The 16168-nt window shown below is 39.5% G+C and overlaps 1 pseudogene; it reads left to right on the forward strand.

The window, feature by feature from the left end:
• LOC118009807 overlaps window positions 1-15853 on the forward strand; it is a 25962-nt pseudogene extending 10109 nt beyond the window's left edge.
• The last annotated feature ends 315 nt before the right edge of the window (window positions 15854-16168 follow it).

Here is a 16168-nt window from a genome sequence, read left to right on the forward strand (position 1 = left end):
CATGGAGTACTGGGTGTTATGCACAAACAATGAATCATGGAACACTTCATCTAGAACTAATGATGTAATGTATGGGGATTAACATAAGAATAAAAAAAAAAAGAGGAAAGGCATTATAAGGAAGGATTTTCAATATTCTTCCTTTTTCTGGTAATAGTTACCCAATTTTCTCTTGAAGAATAGTCCCTAACTAACTCTCAGCCAATGTGGGTTTGACAGAGTTGACCCAGGTCCAGAGAGAGCATGAGAGCCTGGGTTAGCTAATCAGAGCTTTCCGTTCTTCTGGCCAAAGCAACCAATGAAATTCAGTTCCTGGAGGGCAAAATTCTTTTTGTGTTGGAGTTGCTAAGAAGATAGGCTGTCATCCTGGAGTTACAAGGAGTCATCTGCATGGAGACAGAATCTGTCTAAGAATAAAATCATCACAGAGGCAAACAACTGAGAGAGAGAATGAATAAACAGAGGCCTGATGTCATTATTTGAGTTCCTGTACCCACCCACACCATAGGAAAAGGTCTAAACCTGGAATTGCTCATTACGTAAGTCTACTTTTTTTTCTTAAGCCAGTCAATTTAGGTTTTTGTTTCTTACAACTTAAAGATTCCTTACTTACAAGGCGGGGAAGTTAGTGCCTAAAATATGTTCCTTGTAAATGGTTCTGTACACTTATGGGAGTGGGGCACAATTTTGGTTACAAGCTTCCTGGCTCTCAACTCAAAGAAAAAAATCTGAAGGGGTGCCTGGGTGTCTCAGTCAATTAGGCGTTGGCCTTCAGCTCAGGTCATGATCTCAGGGTCCTAGGATTGAGCACCCTGTTGGGCTACCTACCCAGAGGGAAGTTTGCTTCTCCCTCTTCCTTTGCCCCCCCCCCAGCTTATGCATTCTCTCTCTCTCAAATAAATAAATAAAATCTTAAAAAAAGAAAAATCTGATTATAGTATACCATTGCTATACCATACCTATTATTACAAGAAATTGTAATGATGTATGTTAAAAAATGATTGAACATTGGTAATTTCATATGGTCCAACCTAGTGCAATTCACAGTACTACATAATGAAAAAAAAATTGCCAGCAATTGCAGATTTTCTGTGAATAATCTCTACCATGGGACATTGACATAGCTTGCTGTACAAAGTGTGGTCCAAAGACCAGCAACATCATCATCAGTGGGAATTTGCTATAAATCTAGAATCATGAATCCCACTCAGACTTACTAAATCAGAATATGCACTTTTACAATGTCCCCAGGCGATTTTTTGCACGTTAAATCTGAAAGGCATCTATATATAAAACTCCTTGTGATATGCTAAATATCTTCAAGAGCACCCCTATAATAAATGTACTTAAATATTTATAAGATAGTACATTTTTCATTATAACTTAATGGAATAATGTCGAGTAATTCTAGGAGGGTTGAAAAAAAATCGTAGGAGGGCGTCTTTGCAAGCGGCTCAGATTATATGATCCAAGTATATATTATTGTGTTGCCAAAAAACAAAACAACAGATATTTTCACCAATTAGTGGCCTCCCTAATCTCCCCATACCACCACGAAGGGAATCTAAAAACTTCATTGATCAATCAAGTAAAATGTGGGTCACCTTATGGCATGGTCCGCTCCCCACTTCCATTCTATTCCAGTCTGGGCTATAGTTGATTTCACCTGATGGATTTACTCACTTGCATTTAAATACAGCTGGATACTCTGGGTCTTGTGGCTCACTGTGACTTCCCAGGGTGGCAGTAATGAGGTAGCTGGTGGCCCCAGTTCATCAGCCTGTCGGCCTTACCGCAGGGTGATTCAGCCTGGACAGGTGGGGACTGACTCCTCCTCCATGCTTCCCAGACCAAGTTGCTGACCCTGTCACAACCCAGCTGGCCCTCCTACTTCTCCTCCACCATCACAAGGTAAGACTTTGTACCTGCCAGGTTAAAGAACCATCTAGGCAGAGGACAGAGCCAATCTCACATTATGTTCAAATTCGGTTATCACTGGGATGTATTAGATTCTTATTTCAGTATAGAGAGAATAATTTCACGAAGGAGAAAATTAATAAGAGAGGGGAAGTAGCCTTTAGTAGGGCTGAGTTCTCAATGCACAGTAGTCTTTGCTGTGAGCATCAGTTTGTCAGATTACACATTGCAAATGTTTTGCTTTTCCATTAATCACAGGTTGGATTATGCTGCGAACCCATGGAGAGCAATATATGTGAACACAGCTAACCTGCCTTCCTGTGGAGTTCCCAGGCACCAGGCACCAAACAGAGGTATAAAGCATCTGGTGAAGATCATTTAAAAAAATAAGTAGATTTTTAAATCTCTCTGCTTCAGCTCCTGGGATAAATTTGCAGTTGGGGAGATCTTTATATACAGACTTAAGCTTCTAATTAGTGAAGGTAATGTTTGGGTATGTTTTACCCAGCATAAGCAAACATTCTGAGCTCTTTCATTTGAAACCAACAAAAATAATATTTCTTCTTTTCTGCTGTTCCTTCTGACTTTTTTTTTTAAGGGAATTTACTTCAATATCTCTGACATTTGAACAAAAGATGGCACTAGAGAAACTTATTTTTCTGAATTTGAATCTATTTATTTGATTGGGACTAAACAATAGGATGGAAATTGATAATGCAGATATATTTTCCTCACCATTGATATGAATGAGTATTTGGACATGTACTCAGATCCTTCTACCAATACAACAACTTAAAATCAGAAGGACCAAATGCCAAGAGTTTGGCAATTGTATGTGTCTCTCTTTTTCTATTCCTTCTGCATTCATGGATGCTAAATCAGGTGATGTGATGGTGTTGATTCAAAAGTATCCCAGGAGCAATTGTGGATGAGTATAGTGGCCAAAAATAGATAATATCTATTGACATAATATTTAAAAAATTTATTTTAAGAATCACTTTATCTCTACTTATATAATGAAGTGAAATTTTTCATGTGATTAGTTTTAAACCAATGTTTCTTCCAAATGACTGTAAATTCTTTGAGGGATTGGTCTGAGAAAAGTTTATGCAAATTTTTAACTAATTAATATAGCCACTTTGGTTAAGATCCATCTGAAGAAACAAGACCTCATGACTATAAAAGAAAAGAGGGAATATACAAAATAGGGAGAGAAGCTTATGAGAAACACTTTGTAACTTATTGAAATATAAATACAGTAATTCTATGTTTTAGAAATCAAATATACCCTTATTTTAACAGCATTTATCCTTCTTTCTTTTCTTTCTATGAGTTTTTTTCTTTCTCATTTTTTTTCTAAAGAATACTAATAAATTAGTCTAAAAAACAATTTGAAATGTCCCAAACTCAGTGTTCCTGGGCATATCCTTAAATTAAAAAAAATAATTATTATTTTGATGGGACCAATATAGTAAAAGAAACAAAGATACACCGTTATGTATTCAGATATGCTCATGCTCATTTTTAAAAACAAAGGATGCTAATCTTTTGTGTGTGTTTTACTGAGCACTTACTTTGTGTCATGTACTTCTTCCATCCCCTCAGTTAAGTTTTATATCAACCTCTAGGAATTACTTCTCCTTCGAAGTCAGAGGGTCTTGGGAGAAAGATTCCACTGGGCAGGCAACCAGGACAGGGTTCCTTGATTTTCCAGATGCAGAAAAGTGAACAATGGTTCTCAAAGCAACGGATTAAGAAAGTGAAATACAGAGTTTCCAAGTAGGAAAATAGAGATTTGAATGGAGGGACTCTCTGGTTATTGAAGCCTATATTTCTACTGAGTAACTTTCAGTTTCTTGAAAGCAAAGGATTGTGTGTATTTACCTTTACTACTTCATGCTAGCATAGCACCTGTAAGTATTCAATAAATCCTGTGAATTTTATCTTTTAACCGTATTTCCTTACTATTCCCTCAGCTCCTTTCAAACCCCAATTCTGACACATTAGGTCATTCCCTTATTGATCTTTTGCAATTGGACAATTGCAAGAAACTCTGAAGTATTTTGCCTGTCTCTTGCTTTTTATCTTCATTCAACCTTCCATATGATTCATGCCCTGTCTACTTGTCCAGTACCTCCTCAGATTACCATACACACTTTACAGTGGACTCATGAAGCTACTTAGTGTTCTCTGAACACCCAATGCAAATCCTATGACAATATTACTCCATGACAATACCCCCTTTTCTCTTTGCTAGAATGGCCTTGTCTACCTGAAAAAACCCTGACTTATCCTTCAAGACTCATTCTAAAATTTCCTCTATGGGATTCTTTTGAACCTACCCAGAGCTGGCAGCTCTTTTCTTTTTGCTTGCATTGTGTCTTGTATAAACACTGTTACAGCAGATATTACCTTGTGTTGCAATGATCTGGCTTATATTCATTTCCCTGACAAACTGGAAATTCTTGGAGGCAGGGGCATCTTATTTGTCATTACATCCTTAGAACACATGCACTTGGGGGCGCCTGGGTGGCTCAGTCGTTAAGCGTCTGCCTTCGGCTCAGGTCATGATCCCAGGGTCCTGAGATGGAGTCCCACATCAGGCTCCCTGCTCGGCGGGAAGCCTGCTTCTCCCTCTCCCACTCCTCCTGCTTGTGTTCCTGCTCTCACTATCTCTCTCTCTGTCAAATAAATAAATAAAATCTTTAAAAAAAAAAAAAAAGAACACATGCACTTGAACTCAATAAATGTTATTTAATGAATTTTTGTTGACCAAATGGATAGATAATTCTATGCTTGAGCAATAAGACACTAACAAGTGCCAAAAGGACATGGTTTTCCTTATTAGAGTTAATAACCTCTGACAGAGAAACTTACCTGCAGAGAAGCATGAAGTCACAGAACTCTGAGTCTCTTGGAATGCTGGGAATAGCAATGTGACACCAAGTATCATGGGAAATTGTGAGCAGGATGACATATTAACCTTGTACACTACCTAGAAATCCACACAGATCACCACAACATTGTCTAAAATCAACGTTAGACTTTGAGCAAGAATATTGCTCAGGGGAATGGTATGGTTAGGTCAAGAGAACAGAGTTCACACAGAAAGAAAAATCTAAAAATAATGGCCTAAGAAGTTATAGTGCTTCTCTCTAAGATACAATTGATTCGGAAGGATATTTTTTACTATTTGCAAGTTGAGAACAGTTTTAGAATCAATAGATCAAAGTTGTAGAAAAACCATTTGGACCCCTTGATTCCAACTTCTTGTTCTGGAAAGATGCTGATCCAGATTCAACTTGAACACTTCCACAGTGATGGGAATCTCATTGTTTTGGAAGCAACTATTTAATTTGGCATTATTTGAGTTAATCTGAAATCTGTCCTTTTATAATTTATTCCATTGATTTTGGTTCTTTTTCTCAAAGCTACATCTAATTGTTTTTCTGTATGAAAACTTTACAGGTATTGGAACACAGCTATCATTTTCCCCAAAGTTTCCTTTCTCCAAGATTAGAAACACTCCATTTCATGTGATAATTTCTTATGTGATATTAGTTTAAAGCCTTTCATCTCTCTTTGGTTATACTCCAATGGACGAACTCCAGTAGGTGCTCAAATATGAATACAGAACTATAGACATAGCCTAAGCACTACAACCTATAAAGAGACGTTCTTCACTTTATATGTATATACGACTTTATTATAATCAAATATTGTATTAGATCCAATGAATAAATGGATCAAAATACTATTTATCAAGAATTGTTCTTGGGGCTGGATTAGAAAGATGAGTAAACAGAGTCTTTCCTTCAAGAAGGCCACAGCCTAACACAAACTAAAAATACCCTCTTAATAAATTCTGATATTATCTAAGTACTATTACTGAGGTATAAGCAAAGTATGATCATCAAGTAAACTCATATATTAGGCTTTTAGACAATCGAATATCCGTGTGTTTTTTTCAGATGGTTAAGCGTCCTACTCTTGGCTTTGGCTCAGGTCATAATCTCAGCATCCTGGGATTGAGCCCCGAGTAGGGCTCTGTGCTCAGTGTGGAGTCAGCTTGAGATTCTCTCTCTTCCTTTGCCCCTCCTGCTCATGCTCTCTCTCTCTCTGAAATAAATAAATAAAATACTTTTCAAAAAATCTATATGTTACACTTTGTACATATCTTTCCTAATTTTATCTTGTTGATGTTGTTATAATTCCAGCATGTCAATGTCTTTTAAATCTTTATTCTGTCATCAAGTACATTCGTTTTCCTTTTTAAGCTTTGTGCCACCTCTAAGTCTGATAGCAACAGAGAAATTGGCAGCTCTTTACATGAACAAAATGGTTGGTGTTCTGTTTTCCCAGCAGAAATATGTGTTTGGGAATTTGGTTAATGGGAAGTGGTAAGGCATATATTTAGAAAACGCAGTTTATTCACCCTAGACAAATATAGACACTTGGAATTCTATCTATCATGACTCATAGGAAGCACGGAGGTTTCTCATCCTCTAACTGCTTGCTGCACGGTGTTAGCTTGTTGACATATAGTGAAGTCAGGGCCTGAGAAACAGACAAGAGGATGGGAATGGTTGATTGTTTTTCACACCAATTTCTGACCGTGTCGTAAGTTGAATGAATGGTCACCTCAGTTCCAGCCATCCAATGTAGCTTGCAATGTGCTTTTATAATAATCAAACTTACTTTCCCTCTCCACTTGAATGACATCTTGCCAGGGAGCCCTCTCATGATGATCTTATATAAATAGTAACATCTCTGCTTCTGCACTCCTTGTCCCTTGCCCTGCCTCACTGTTTTCCCATGGCTCTTATCACTATCTGGCATACTGTGTATGTTTTCCTTGTTTCTTGTGTGGTTCTCTTCATCCCCCTTGTCTCCATGTGCTGGAATATAAATTATATGAAAGCACGGGTTTGGTTGACTTATTGCAGCATCCTCACTGCTTTGAACAGTTCCTGGTCCTAGCACATGCTCCCTGGTGTGTGCTCAATAAATGTTTGTTGAAGAAATGAATGACTGTGGTGGTACATCGTTCATGTATTTGTCTGGCAAAAGATTAAAAAAGTTAATGACTGATAGAAACATGAGAAGGTCAAGTTTATGTGATCCTTGGAAAGATAAGATTAATTATACAAAGAGTTGTGAGCTTCTCCACATAAAAGAACTTCACATATACTTTTAGTGTCGGAGGGTATTATTTAGTGATGTGTAGGAAAGGGTTTATGAAATTGTAATAATAGATACCCATGTACCAAATACTGAGTAATGGGCTAACTGTTTGACACTTATTTTGTGATTAAGTATCACAGTATTCTCATAAGGTAGATTTCATGTGCATTTTGTTGACACAGAAATGGAGGCTCAAAGAAACAGCCACTTACCAGTGACCTACAGCTCAAGGTGCCAGAGCCCCAAACTGTATCTGTTAAAACTCCCTCCTCCTTGCAACATTTACTCACCAGTAATCAGCAAAGAAACAAATGTGTCTTCCTTTTATGAAACTTCTTAGTACCACTGCCACACAAACTGGGGGATTTATATCCAGGCGAGGCTTTGGTGATACAGCTGATCAGAGGTCTGCAGTGAGTATAACTGCATAATCAAGATGGCTGTGCTTAGGAATGTGACCCCCTCAAATGACACCTGGATATTTTCTACTCCCAGCTTTTCTTACAAATTGAATTTGCCAAGAAAATCAGGTAAAGCAATGTTTTTGAGGCTGTCAGCATTCTTTACATCTGAAACAAGTTATGTGTTTTCTATCACATTCATCACCCCTTCAGCAAAGATTTTATAATCCAAATGGGAGAACTATGTGAAAAAAAGTTTGCACTTCTCTCTTGCTGGCAATTTTGTTAGGTAAGATAAACTACAGAGCTTACTCTTCTGACCCTATCTGAAACAATTTTCACTGAGGGGTTACCAGAAGGAAGTAAAGGGGTTGCTCATAAACCAGACAAATATTACCAGGAAGGGACAGAAAACAGGAGAATACTGTAACATGGGCCCTTTGCAGAGCTATTCTTTCAGCTTCACCCAGACCAAATCGCCTAATGTCAGCAATGACCGTGGATATCTGAGTTTGTGGAAACCGTTAAAGGGACATCCTCCAGGTTTTGCACCTTTGGTGCATGGTGTAATTATTGATCCCACTCTCCTACACTTTGTTGAAATGTATGTGGTCTGCACTTCTATTGAGGTCATCTCTTTCTCTTTTGGGAAACTCTCTTTCCTCACGTGTCCAAGCATCATGTGTTTCCTGTCAGCACCACTTATACAGAAAAGTAAAATGGATGAGAAGGAAATAGGAAAAGTTTGACACTCAGCAAAGAGTACACCGAGGTGCAATTCCTAACACAATTTCTTCAGCACTGCCCTTGGAGGTCCCTCCCATATCTACAGTTCTGGGATGGATGAGTGGATTCTCAGAGCGGCTGCTGTGCCTTCCTCATCCCTTTCGGCCGACTTAAAACTATCTGATTTAAGAAGTGTTGGGTTTCATGCCAACAGTCACTTCAGGTCTTGCTCTTAATTATGACAGGGAATAGATATAGGTTACTATCCAACGAGAGTCCTAGTCTGAGCTAGTGCATTTGAAGAGTTTGTAACAAAAGATGGTGAGCTTATTAACATATAGATAGAGCAGAAACAAAAAATAAGACCAACTCCTTTATAAGACTTCATCCTCAGATCTCAGTCTGGTTTGGAGGCAGCCCTAGGCACCTTTCCTGAACACTACTTTCCTTTCTTCATTGCAAGATTAAAAATAATAATAATAACAGATCTGGTGAGCAGACTGTTTAAACATTGTAACTTTAAGACTTTATTCGTAAAGTGAAAACATTATTAAGTATCTACTATGTGTGGGATGTTGCATAAATTTCTGGAGTGATAGAAATATAAAATAAACACAGTACCATCTTTTCCGAAGTCTTGAATTTTGGTGGGGGAGGGGGCGGGGGAGGTGGAAGGCAGACACTGAAACCAGAATTGCCAAGTGATCTCGTCATGTCATTTCTCATATATCTGTGAAAGCTGTCCCTGCACCCCCAGTCTCCTCTGTGACAAGTCAAGTTTTTTGTCTTGGCAAGCAAGATCATCCCTGGTCTTTCTAGTCTAGTCTGCTTCTCCAGCCTCATCTTCTCCTTCGTCCTACCTGGCATCCTCTGCTCCAGCATCGACAATCTGCCCACACTTTCCTCAATGTTCCACAGAGTTTTTCATGTCTATTATCCCTCCCCCATCTAGAATGCCTTTCCCTCATTAATCTTGAATACCTTCAGATTTTTTTAAAGACTCAATTTCAGCTTCCTTCTAGAAGTCTTTTCTTAGTTCCTTACATAGACTTGGACATTCGTTCTTCAAATATCCTATGAGCTATTACTTCTATCAGAGTTTGAAAGAAACTTATTACAAATCACTGTGTTTATACTAGAATGTGTGCTTCTGAGAATGAGCAGTGTCTTTTGCGTCTGTTTCTTTAGCACGAATCCCAGTGTCTACTACCCCATAGCCTTTAAAAATGTTGTTGAATCAATTAATGGTGAAAAAAGCAAAGATGATGCAAAGCATTTAACAAAGCAGAAAAAAAAAAAAAAAACTGCTATAAGCAAGGTGTTAAATGTAGCTGGGAAGAAGGAGGGCCCATAATCTGTTGGTGATTAGCAAGGCTTGGGTTGGAGAGATGAATTTCAGCAGTGCCTTAAAGAACAGGTAGCATTCAGGAAGGGAGGAAAGTTTTTAGGATGAAGATTCAACATGAAAGGAAACAGATGTCTGTAACATTCAGGTGAATAAAGGCCTACAAAACAAGACAGAAGAAACAAAGTGAGGTCGTTTGTGGAGAGTTAAGTTATAGTATTATTTAGAGGGTAACTGGGAGCCACTGATGGTTCATGAGAAAGAGAATCACATAGTATAATACTTGTTTGGGGAAGGATGGTTTAAAATTCAGCATCTAAAAAATCCAGGAAAGAACATATTTTGAGAGGAATGTTGTTGCCTCTGGGAAACTGGATGAGAACTGAGAAAAGGCCATTTGTAGGGGTGGAGAGGAAGAATAAACACAACACCAGGGGAAGGAAGGGAGACCACGGGGATTGAGACTGCTTACAAAGTGGAAGAATTAACTTTGGAAATTACTGTAGATTCTTTCTTCGAAGAAAGAGCAGGAGGAGAACATGGTTGAAGATGCGGGACTCTGAGGTAAAGCACGGTAGAGAAGAGTTAATATTGATAATTCAGTATCAAATTAGGGCATCATTTATATTTTCATTTAGGGAAAGGCAGGTCTTATAGTGATTGTAAGGAGAGTGAGGGATGGGTTTTGAGTTTGGATAGAGTAGGAAAGGTCCAGAACAGTGGTGTTGGAAATAAGAGAAGGAGTCAGCTAGTGTTCGGTAAAGAACAGGCAACAGCACTGAGTTCTTGCCTGATACAACATAGCATGACTTTTTGTTCCATTTTTCGGAGGCCACCACCATGGGTCCAGTCATCTGCCGACTAACAAACCATCCCACATACAGTGGCTGAAATCAATGGTCATTATATTATATTCATAATCTCTGGGTTGTAAATGAAGGCACAGCATGCCCGGGGGATCTTCTGCTCCACGTGGCATTGACTGGGGTTACTTGGTTTATTCAGCGGGTGGCTGGGAGGATCTGGGGGGTCCAAGCAGGCTTCACTCTCATGTCTGGCGCTTTGGTGGGGATGGCTGGAAACTCACACACCTGCATCCCTCTCTATGCACTCTCGGGATATTTTATACACAATCCCATCAGATTATCCAGACTTCTAACATGGTGGCTCAGGAGGGGAGGCAGCCAGACTCTGCAGTGTCTGGGACTGGAAACCAGCACAAGAGCCACTTCCAGAGTTGTTTCTTTGGTCAAAGTGAACAGAGAACTGTCTCTGGGGAGGAGAATTTCAAGGGGAGGACCTGCACCCTACTTCTTATTGGAAGGAGTGTCAAAGTACTTTGGGCATTTATCATTCTCTAACGTGTATTTTCTGCTTTCTGTCATCCCCACTGGAATGTAAGTCACATAGCCCAGGGAGTTTTGTCTGTTTTGTCCCAACTGTCTGATATGTAGTAGACACCTGATATTTGTCACATGAATGATGGGAGAATGTAGACAAAAGAGTGGATAATGAGGGAATGAAGTGCCCAGGGCTGTGGTCTTCCAGGAAGATAGGGAAGAATGTCAAGAGACTACAAGTTAATGGTTCCCTCCCCATCTATGAAGGTGACAGCATTTCCCACCAACAACACTGGCTCGGTAAGGCTGTGGCTTGCACCTATAGGGAGAAACCATATCAGTATCTTCAGGACATGTGCTCTAAAGGATAGTGAATATATTTTTGTTTATTCCAACTGGAAGCTCTCCTTCAATTGCACTGGCCGGTTACCAATTAATCATGTGGTTTAGAGGAGTCTCCATCTTAATATCACAGACTGGCTTCGGGGTTCATGAATCCCTCCAGAATTGTGTGGACAAATGTTTCATCAGTGTCTCAAAGGGTGATTTGACCCAAAAATATTACAAAGCACTGTCAGAATAAACTATATTGGACTTCAGCTTTTAAATATAAAAGCTGTCCTTCAAATCCTAGGAAGAAAAAAAAAAAAATCACCTGAAATAGAAAAAAAAAAAAAAAGCCACTTCCAACATTAACTAAGGCCACATATGTAGCAAGCAAATTGATGCAATATTGTCTAATGATTCCCCAGGAGCTATGAAGTTTGATTTGGTCAGTGGCATGTGAAACTGCAGGGATTTACAGGTAAAGTTATTCTACCTACAAAGAGAAACCATAGCATTATGTCAAAAAGTCACTTAAAAGGAAAAAAAAAAGTATTTGAGGAGACTTAGACTATAAAAGGTATATTTCCCAATTAGTGCTTAAAAGCTTCTGATCAAAATGTGGTATTTTCTTTTTTCTTTAAAAAAATCTCCTAAGTATATTTTAATAATTGAACTTGAACTAAAATTATAACTGCATTATTTGAAAATACTTTCACATACTTTTCTTTCCTCCTTTTTACATTACTCACTAAAAGTAAGTGTTCCTTTTTTTTTAAGTTTGTGGTTGTCACAAACTTTTTAACAACAGACCAATATAATGGGGATATGGATGGTTAAGGATTTTAAAAATTGAGTAGTTTTTAAATTGAGGCTATAAAGATATTAGGTAGATTACCTCTAGAAACACAAAATCTAGGGGCACCTGGGTGGCTCAGTCGTTAAGCGTCTGCCTTCGGCTCAGGTCATGATCCTGGGGTCCTGGGATCGAGCCCCTCATCGGGCTTCCTGCTCGGTGGGAAGCCTGCTTGTCTCTCTCCCACTCCCCCTGCTTGTGTTCCCTCTCTCACTGTGTCTCTCTCTCTCTGTTAAATAAATAAAATCTTTAAAAAAAAAAACAACACAAAATCTATAGATAAGATAATGTAAGTCTAAAATGGTTCGTGAATATTAAAATGCAGAGGACTTTTTAAAGTTTTGTTCATTTCCTTAGTTTTAAATGTTAACTACCCAAAGGATATCACTATTAGTTTTTTGCTAGGATCCCAGTTGTAAGCAGGCTAGAGAGTTAAAGGCTTCATCTCGGCCCCAGCCAGAGTCCCTTCCCGATGCCTGCATTATGTGAAATGAACAGTCAATACATGGGATCACCCTTGACTTCTTCCCCTTCACATCGATCTGGTACCCTCACCTTCTGAGCTGGAATCTCAGATTCTAAGCCTTCTAGGTCATATAGCCCAGGTGGGAAATGCATAAATGTGGTACAAACACACGTCTTCCATAAACACACACAATCTATATTCTGATTCAGTCCTTTTTCCCAATCCATAGCTCAAATCCTATGCTTTTCCCCTCTGCTCAAAAGTCTGCTCCCTTACTCTAGATCCTTATGATTTTCCTGCCAGGTAATACATCTACCTCATCTTCCTGATGCTAAACTACTTTATTATTTCTTTCAAATGCTGCTAGGACAAAACTGCAGAACAGTCCACTTTCTCTGCACGTAGCAATAATGACTTTTCATTGCTCAACGGAGCAATACTAGGTCTGCCTCTTCTAGCTCTCATACCAATGCATAGGTGACATGACCAGTTAGATAAGGGAGAGTGAGAATAAGGTTGCAATTTATGATTGATTAGTTCATAATTAAAGACCCAACAGAAGAATATAGGAAGACTTCCCCCCCCCCCCCGCCAGCCTAGTATCCAAGATCCAGGAGTCAGCTACGTCAGGTATAGTATTAGCAAAATGTACACAGCATGAGTCAGTCTGGTACATGGCACAGAAATGAACTGATGTATTATACTTTGGGGGTCACAAGAATCTGTGTGCAGGTAGCTCTGGATCTAAATATGTATGATGTGTGTGTCCAAGTGGTAAAGAGACTTAAAGGGGAAGCAGCACCATGGTCTTAGCTAGATATTTGCGTAAGAATAAGATTAATTATTATTGTCATTATTTTTTCAGAGAGAGAGAGAGGGCATGCATGGGAGGTGGGGTGGGGCAGAGGGAGCCCTATGTAGGGCTCAGTCCACCTTCCTGAGATCAAGGCCTGAGCTGAAATCAGGGGTCCAAGGCTTAACTAACTGAGCCCCCCAGGTTCCCCAAACATAAGAATTGCCGGAAAAAGGTGTACAAACTCTATGGTCTACCTATGGTCTATTAGTCACCAATATGCGCTTGCTCACTCAATGGGATAGGCTTTTTCCTTGGTCCCCAAAAGAGGGAGCTTCCCTTCTAGTCTCTGTTAATGCTGTAACACTTTGAGATATTCCTTCGTGTCTTCTCCACCTAGCCAAATCCTTTCATTGCACTTTGGATTTTATTTCAAATGCTGCTCAGATGAGTTCCAATTCCATTTCAGTCATGGTGCTATCTCCAACTTTTTCATACGGACCTGTCTTTTCTCAGAACGTCTGCACACACAGTGACTAACGGCCACGTCATGACTACTTAGTTTCATTACTTCATTTCATTATCTTGTTTTCTGTCTTATTTTGGTTGCTGTTGTTTTGGTTTTTTGTTTGGCTGTTTTGTTTTGTGTCTTATAGGCAGCCTAGCATGGTGCTGAGAGCAATAAACAACCTTTGGATGATTGTTTTAATCAGAGCTCAATTTTTCCAAGAAATTATTAAGCTTTGGGGATTATAACTTTTTGAAAGACGAGGAGATAAATATTACAATCATAAGACCACAGAATTTAAGACCTGAGAGTGATGTTAGACATCATCTCTTTCAGTCTCCACAATTGATGGAAGAGGAAAGGCTATGCAGAATAATTAGGTAATTTGCACAAAGCTAAGCAGTAAACTAGTGACAGATACAAGGTCAGAACTCAGGACTCTAGCCCCATTCAACTGCTTTTATTCGCTAAGGGGGACTATGGTATATAGAACCTTCATGAAAGGGAAAATTGGTTGAAAATATTTTAACTATGCTTGTCTTTTGAGATCATACTTAGGCCTGCCTTTTTTTTTTAAAGATTTTATTTATTTATTTGAGAGAGAGAGAATGAGAGACAGCACGATAGGGAAGAGGGCAGAGGGAGAAGCAGACCTCCCGCTGAGCAGGGAGCCCGATGTGGGACTCGATCCCGGGACTCCAGGATCATGACCTGAGCCGAAGGCAGTTGCTTAACCAACTGATAGGCCTGACTTTTTATAAGCTGCAGTATACTTAGTTTGGATAAGAGTGTGGCTGACACTGTTGGCTGGCTATCCAATTCCCTTTCTTCCTTTATTATTACTTTAACGTATCCACACAGAAACAGACACAGCAGTGAGGCCTGGGTGCGTGCCTGGTTAAAATCTAAAAGCTCTCAGCACTCTTTGTGTTGAACCACCACGTGGTGTGTTTTTTGTCATTGATAAGATATAAGTGGGCATTCTCTCTCTGCTGGCCAGGAGAGCCGAGGGGCAGGTGCCGAGGTACGGGGGGTGCTGGGGCAGTGGCCATCACACAAAAGTCCTGGAACCCCCGGAAGTGTTTACAGTTGAAGAAATGATGCCTCGTATCCAACATTTGAAAGGAGCACAAAATAAGGACTCATTTCTTTTTTTTTTTTTTATTCCTATGTTAATCCCCATACATTACATCATTAGTTCTAGATGAAGTGTTCCATGATTCATTGTTTGTGCATAACACCCAGTGCTCCATGCAGAACGTGCCCTCCTCAATACCCACCACCAGGCTAACCCATCCTCCCACCCCCCTCCCCTCTAGAACCCTGTTTGTTTTTCAGAGTCCATCGTCTCTCATGGTTCATCTCCCCCTCCGATTTCCCCCACTTCATTCTTCCCCTCCCACTACCTTCTTCTTCTTCTTTTTTTTTCTTAACATATATTGCATTATTTGTTTCAGAGGTACAGATCTGAGATTCAACAGTCTTGCACAATTCACAGCACTTACTAGAGCACATACCCTCCCCGGTGTCTATCACCTAGTCACCCCATCCCTCCCACCCCACCCCCCACTCCAACAACACTCAGTTTGATTCCTGCGATTAAGAATTCCTCCTATCAGTGAGATCATATGATACATGAACTGAAGAGTAAGGACTCATTTCTTAAAGACAAGAGAACAAAAGGGTATTGGCTGGTGACAGTTCTTCATGATAGACAAATTGATTCAAATGAACTTGCCGAGCAGTTAGGTGCTGGGAGTGAAAATCTTCAGTTTGCTGATAAAACAGCCATGCTGGAAAGACTAAAAGCTGGCCAAGACTGTACGACACCCTTGGCACTCTACTGTGACGATGGGGATGCAAAATTTGTCCTGGATTCTGCTGGTTTGGAAGGTGGACATGAAGAGGGTGCTTTCATCCAATGACCAGCGCTACAACCATGGGGTTGAGCCCTGAAGACTTTCTCACATTTGTGAAGGAGACAAAACATTAAATTGTGATAAAAACAACTAATTGGGCTGATGTTTAGAATACATTTATTTTTAAAAAGCTGTTTTTCTTAATTGTAATTTCTAAAAAAGCATTAAACATGATGAGAATATTTTTTAAAAAAATATATAAGTGGAAGTCTGCTGGGAAGTGACGAGCTTTACAAATAAATAAGGACAAAATCCCTATGTGGAGAAGGTTTTTGGATCTTTATCTCTTTGCCGTTTTTGTGTCTGGAATTAAGATGTGATACTGGGAGTATAGGAGCCATATTGTGATCATGAGGATGAAAGCACAACCAAGGATTAAGAACAGCATG

The sequence above is a fragment of the Mirounga leonina genome, unplaced genomic scaffold, assembly GCF_011800145.1.
Source record: "Mirounga leonina isolate KUSES-001 unplaced genomic scaffold, KU_Mleo_1.0 Mir_128, whole genome shotgun sequence".
NCBI lineage: Eukaryota > Metazoa > Chordata > Mammalia > Carnivora > Phocidae > Mirounga > Mirounga leonina.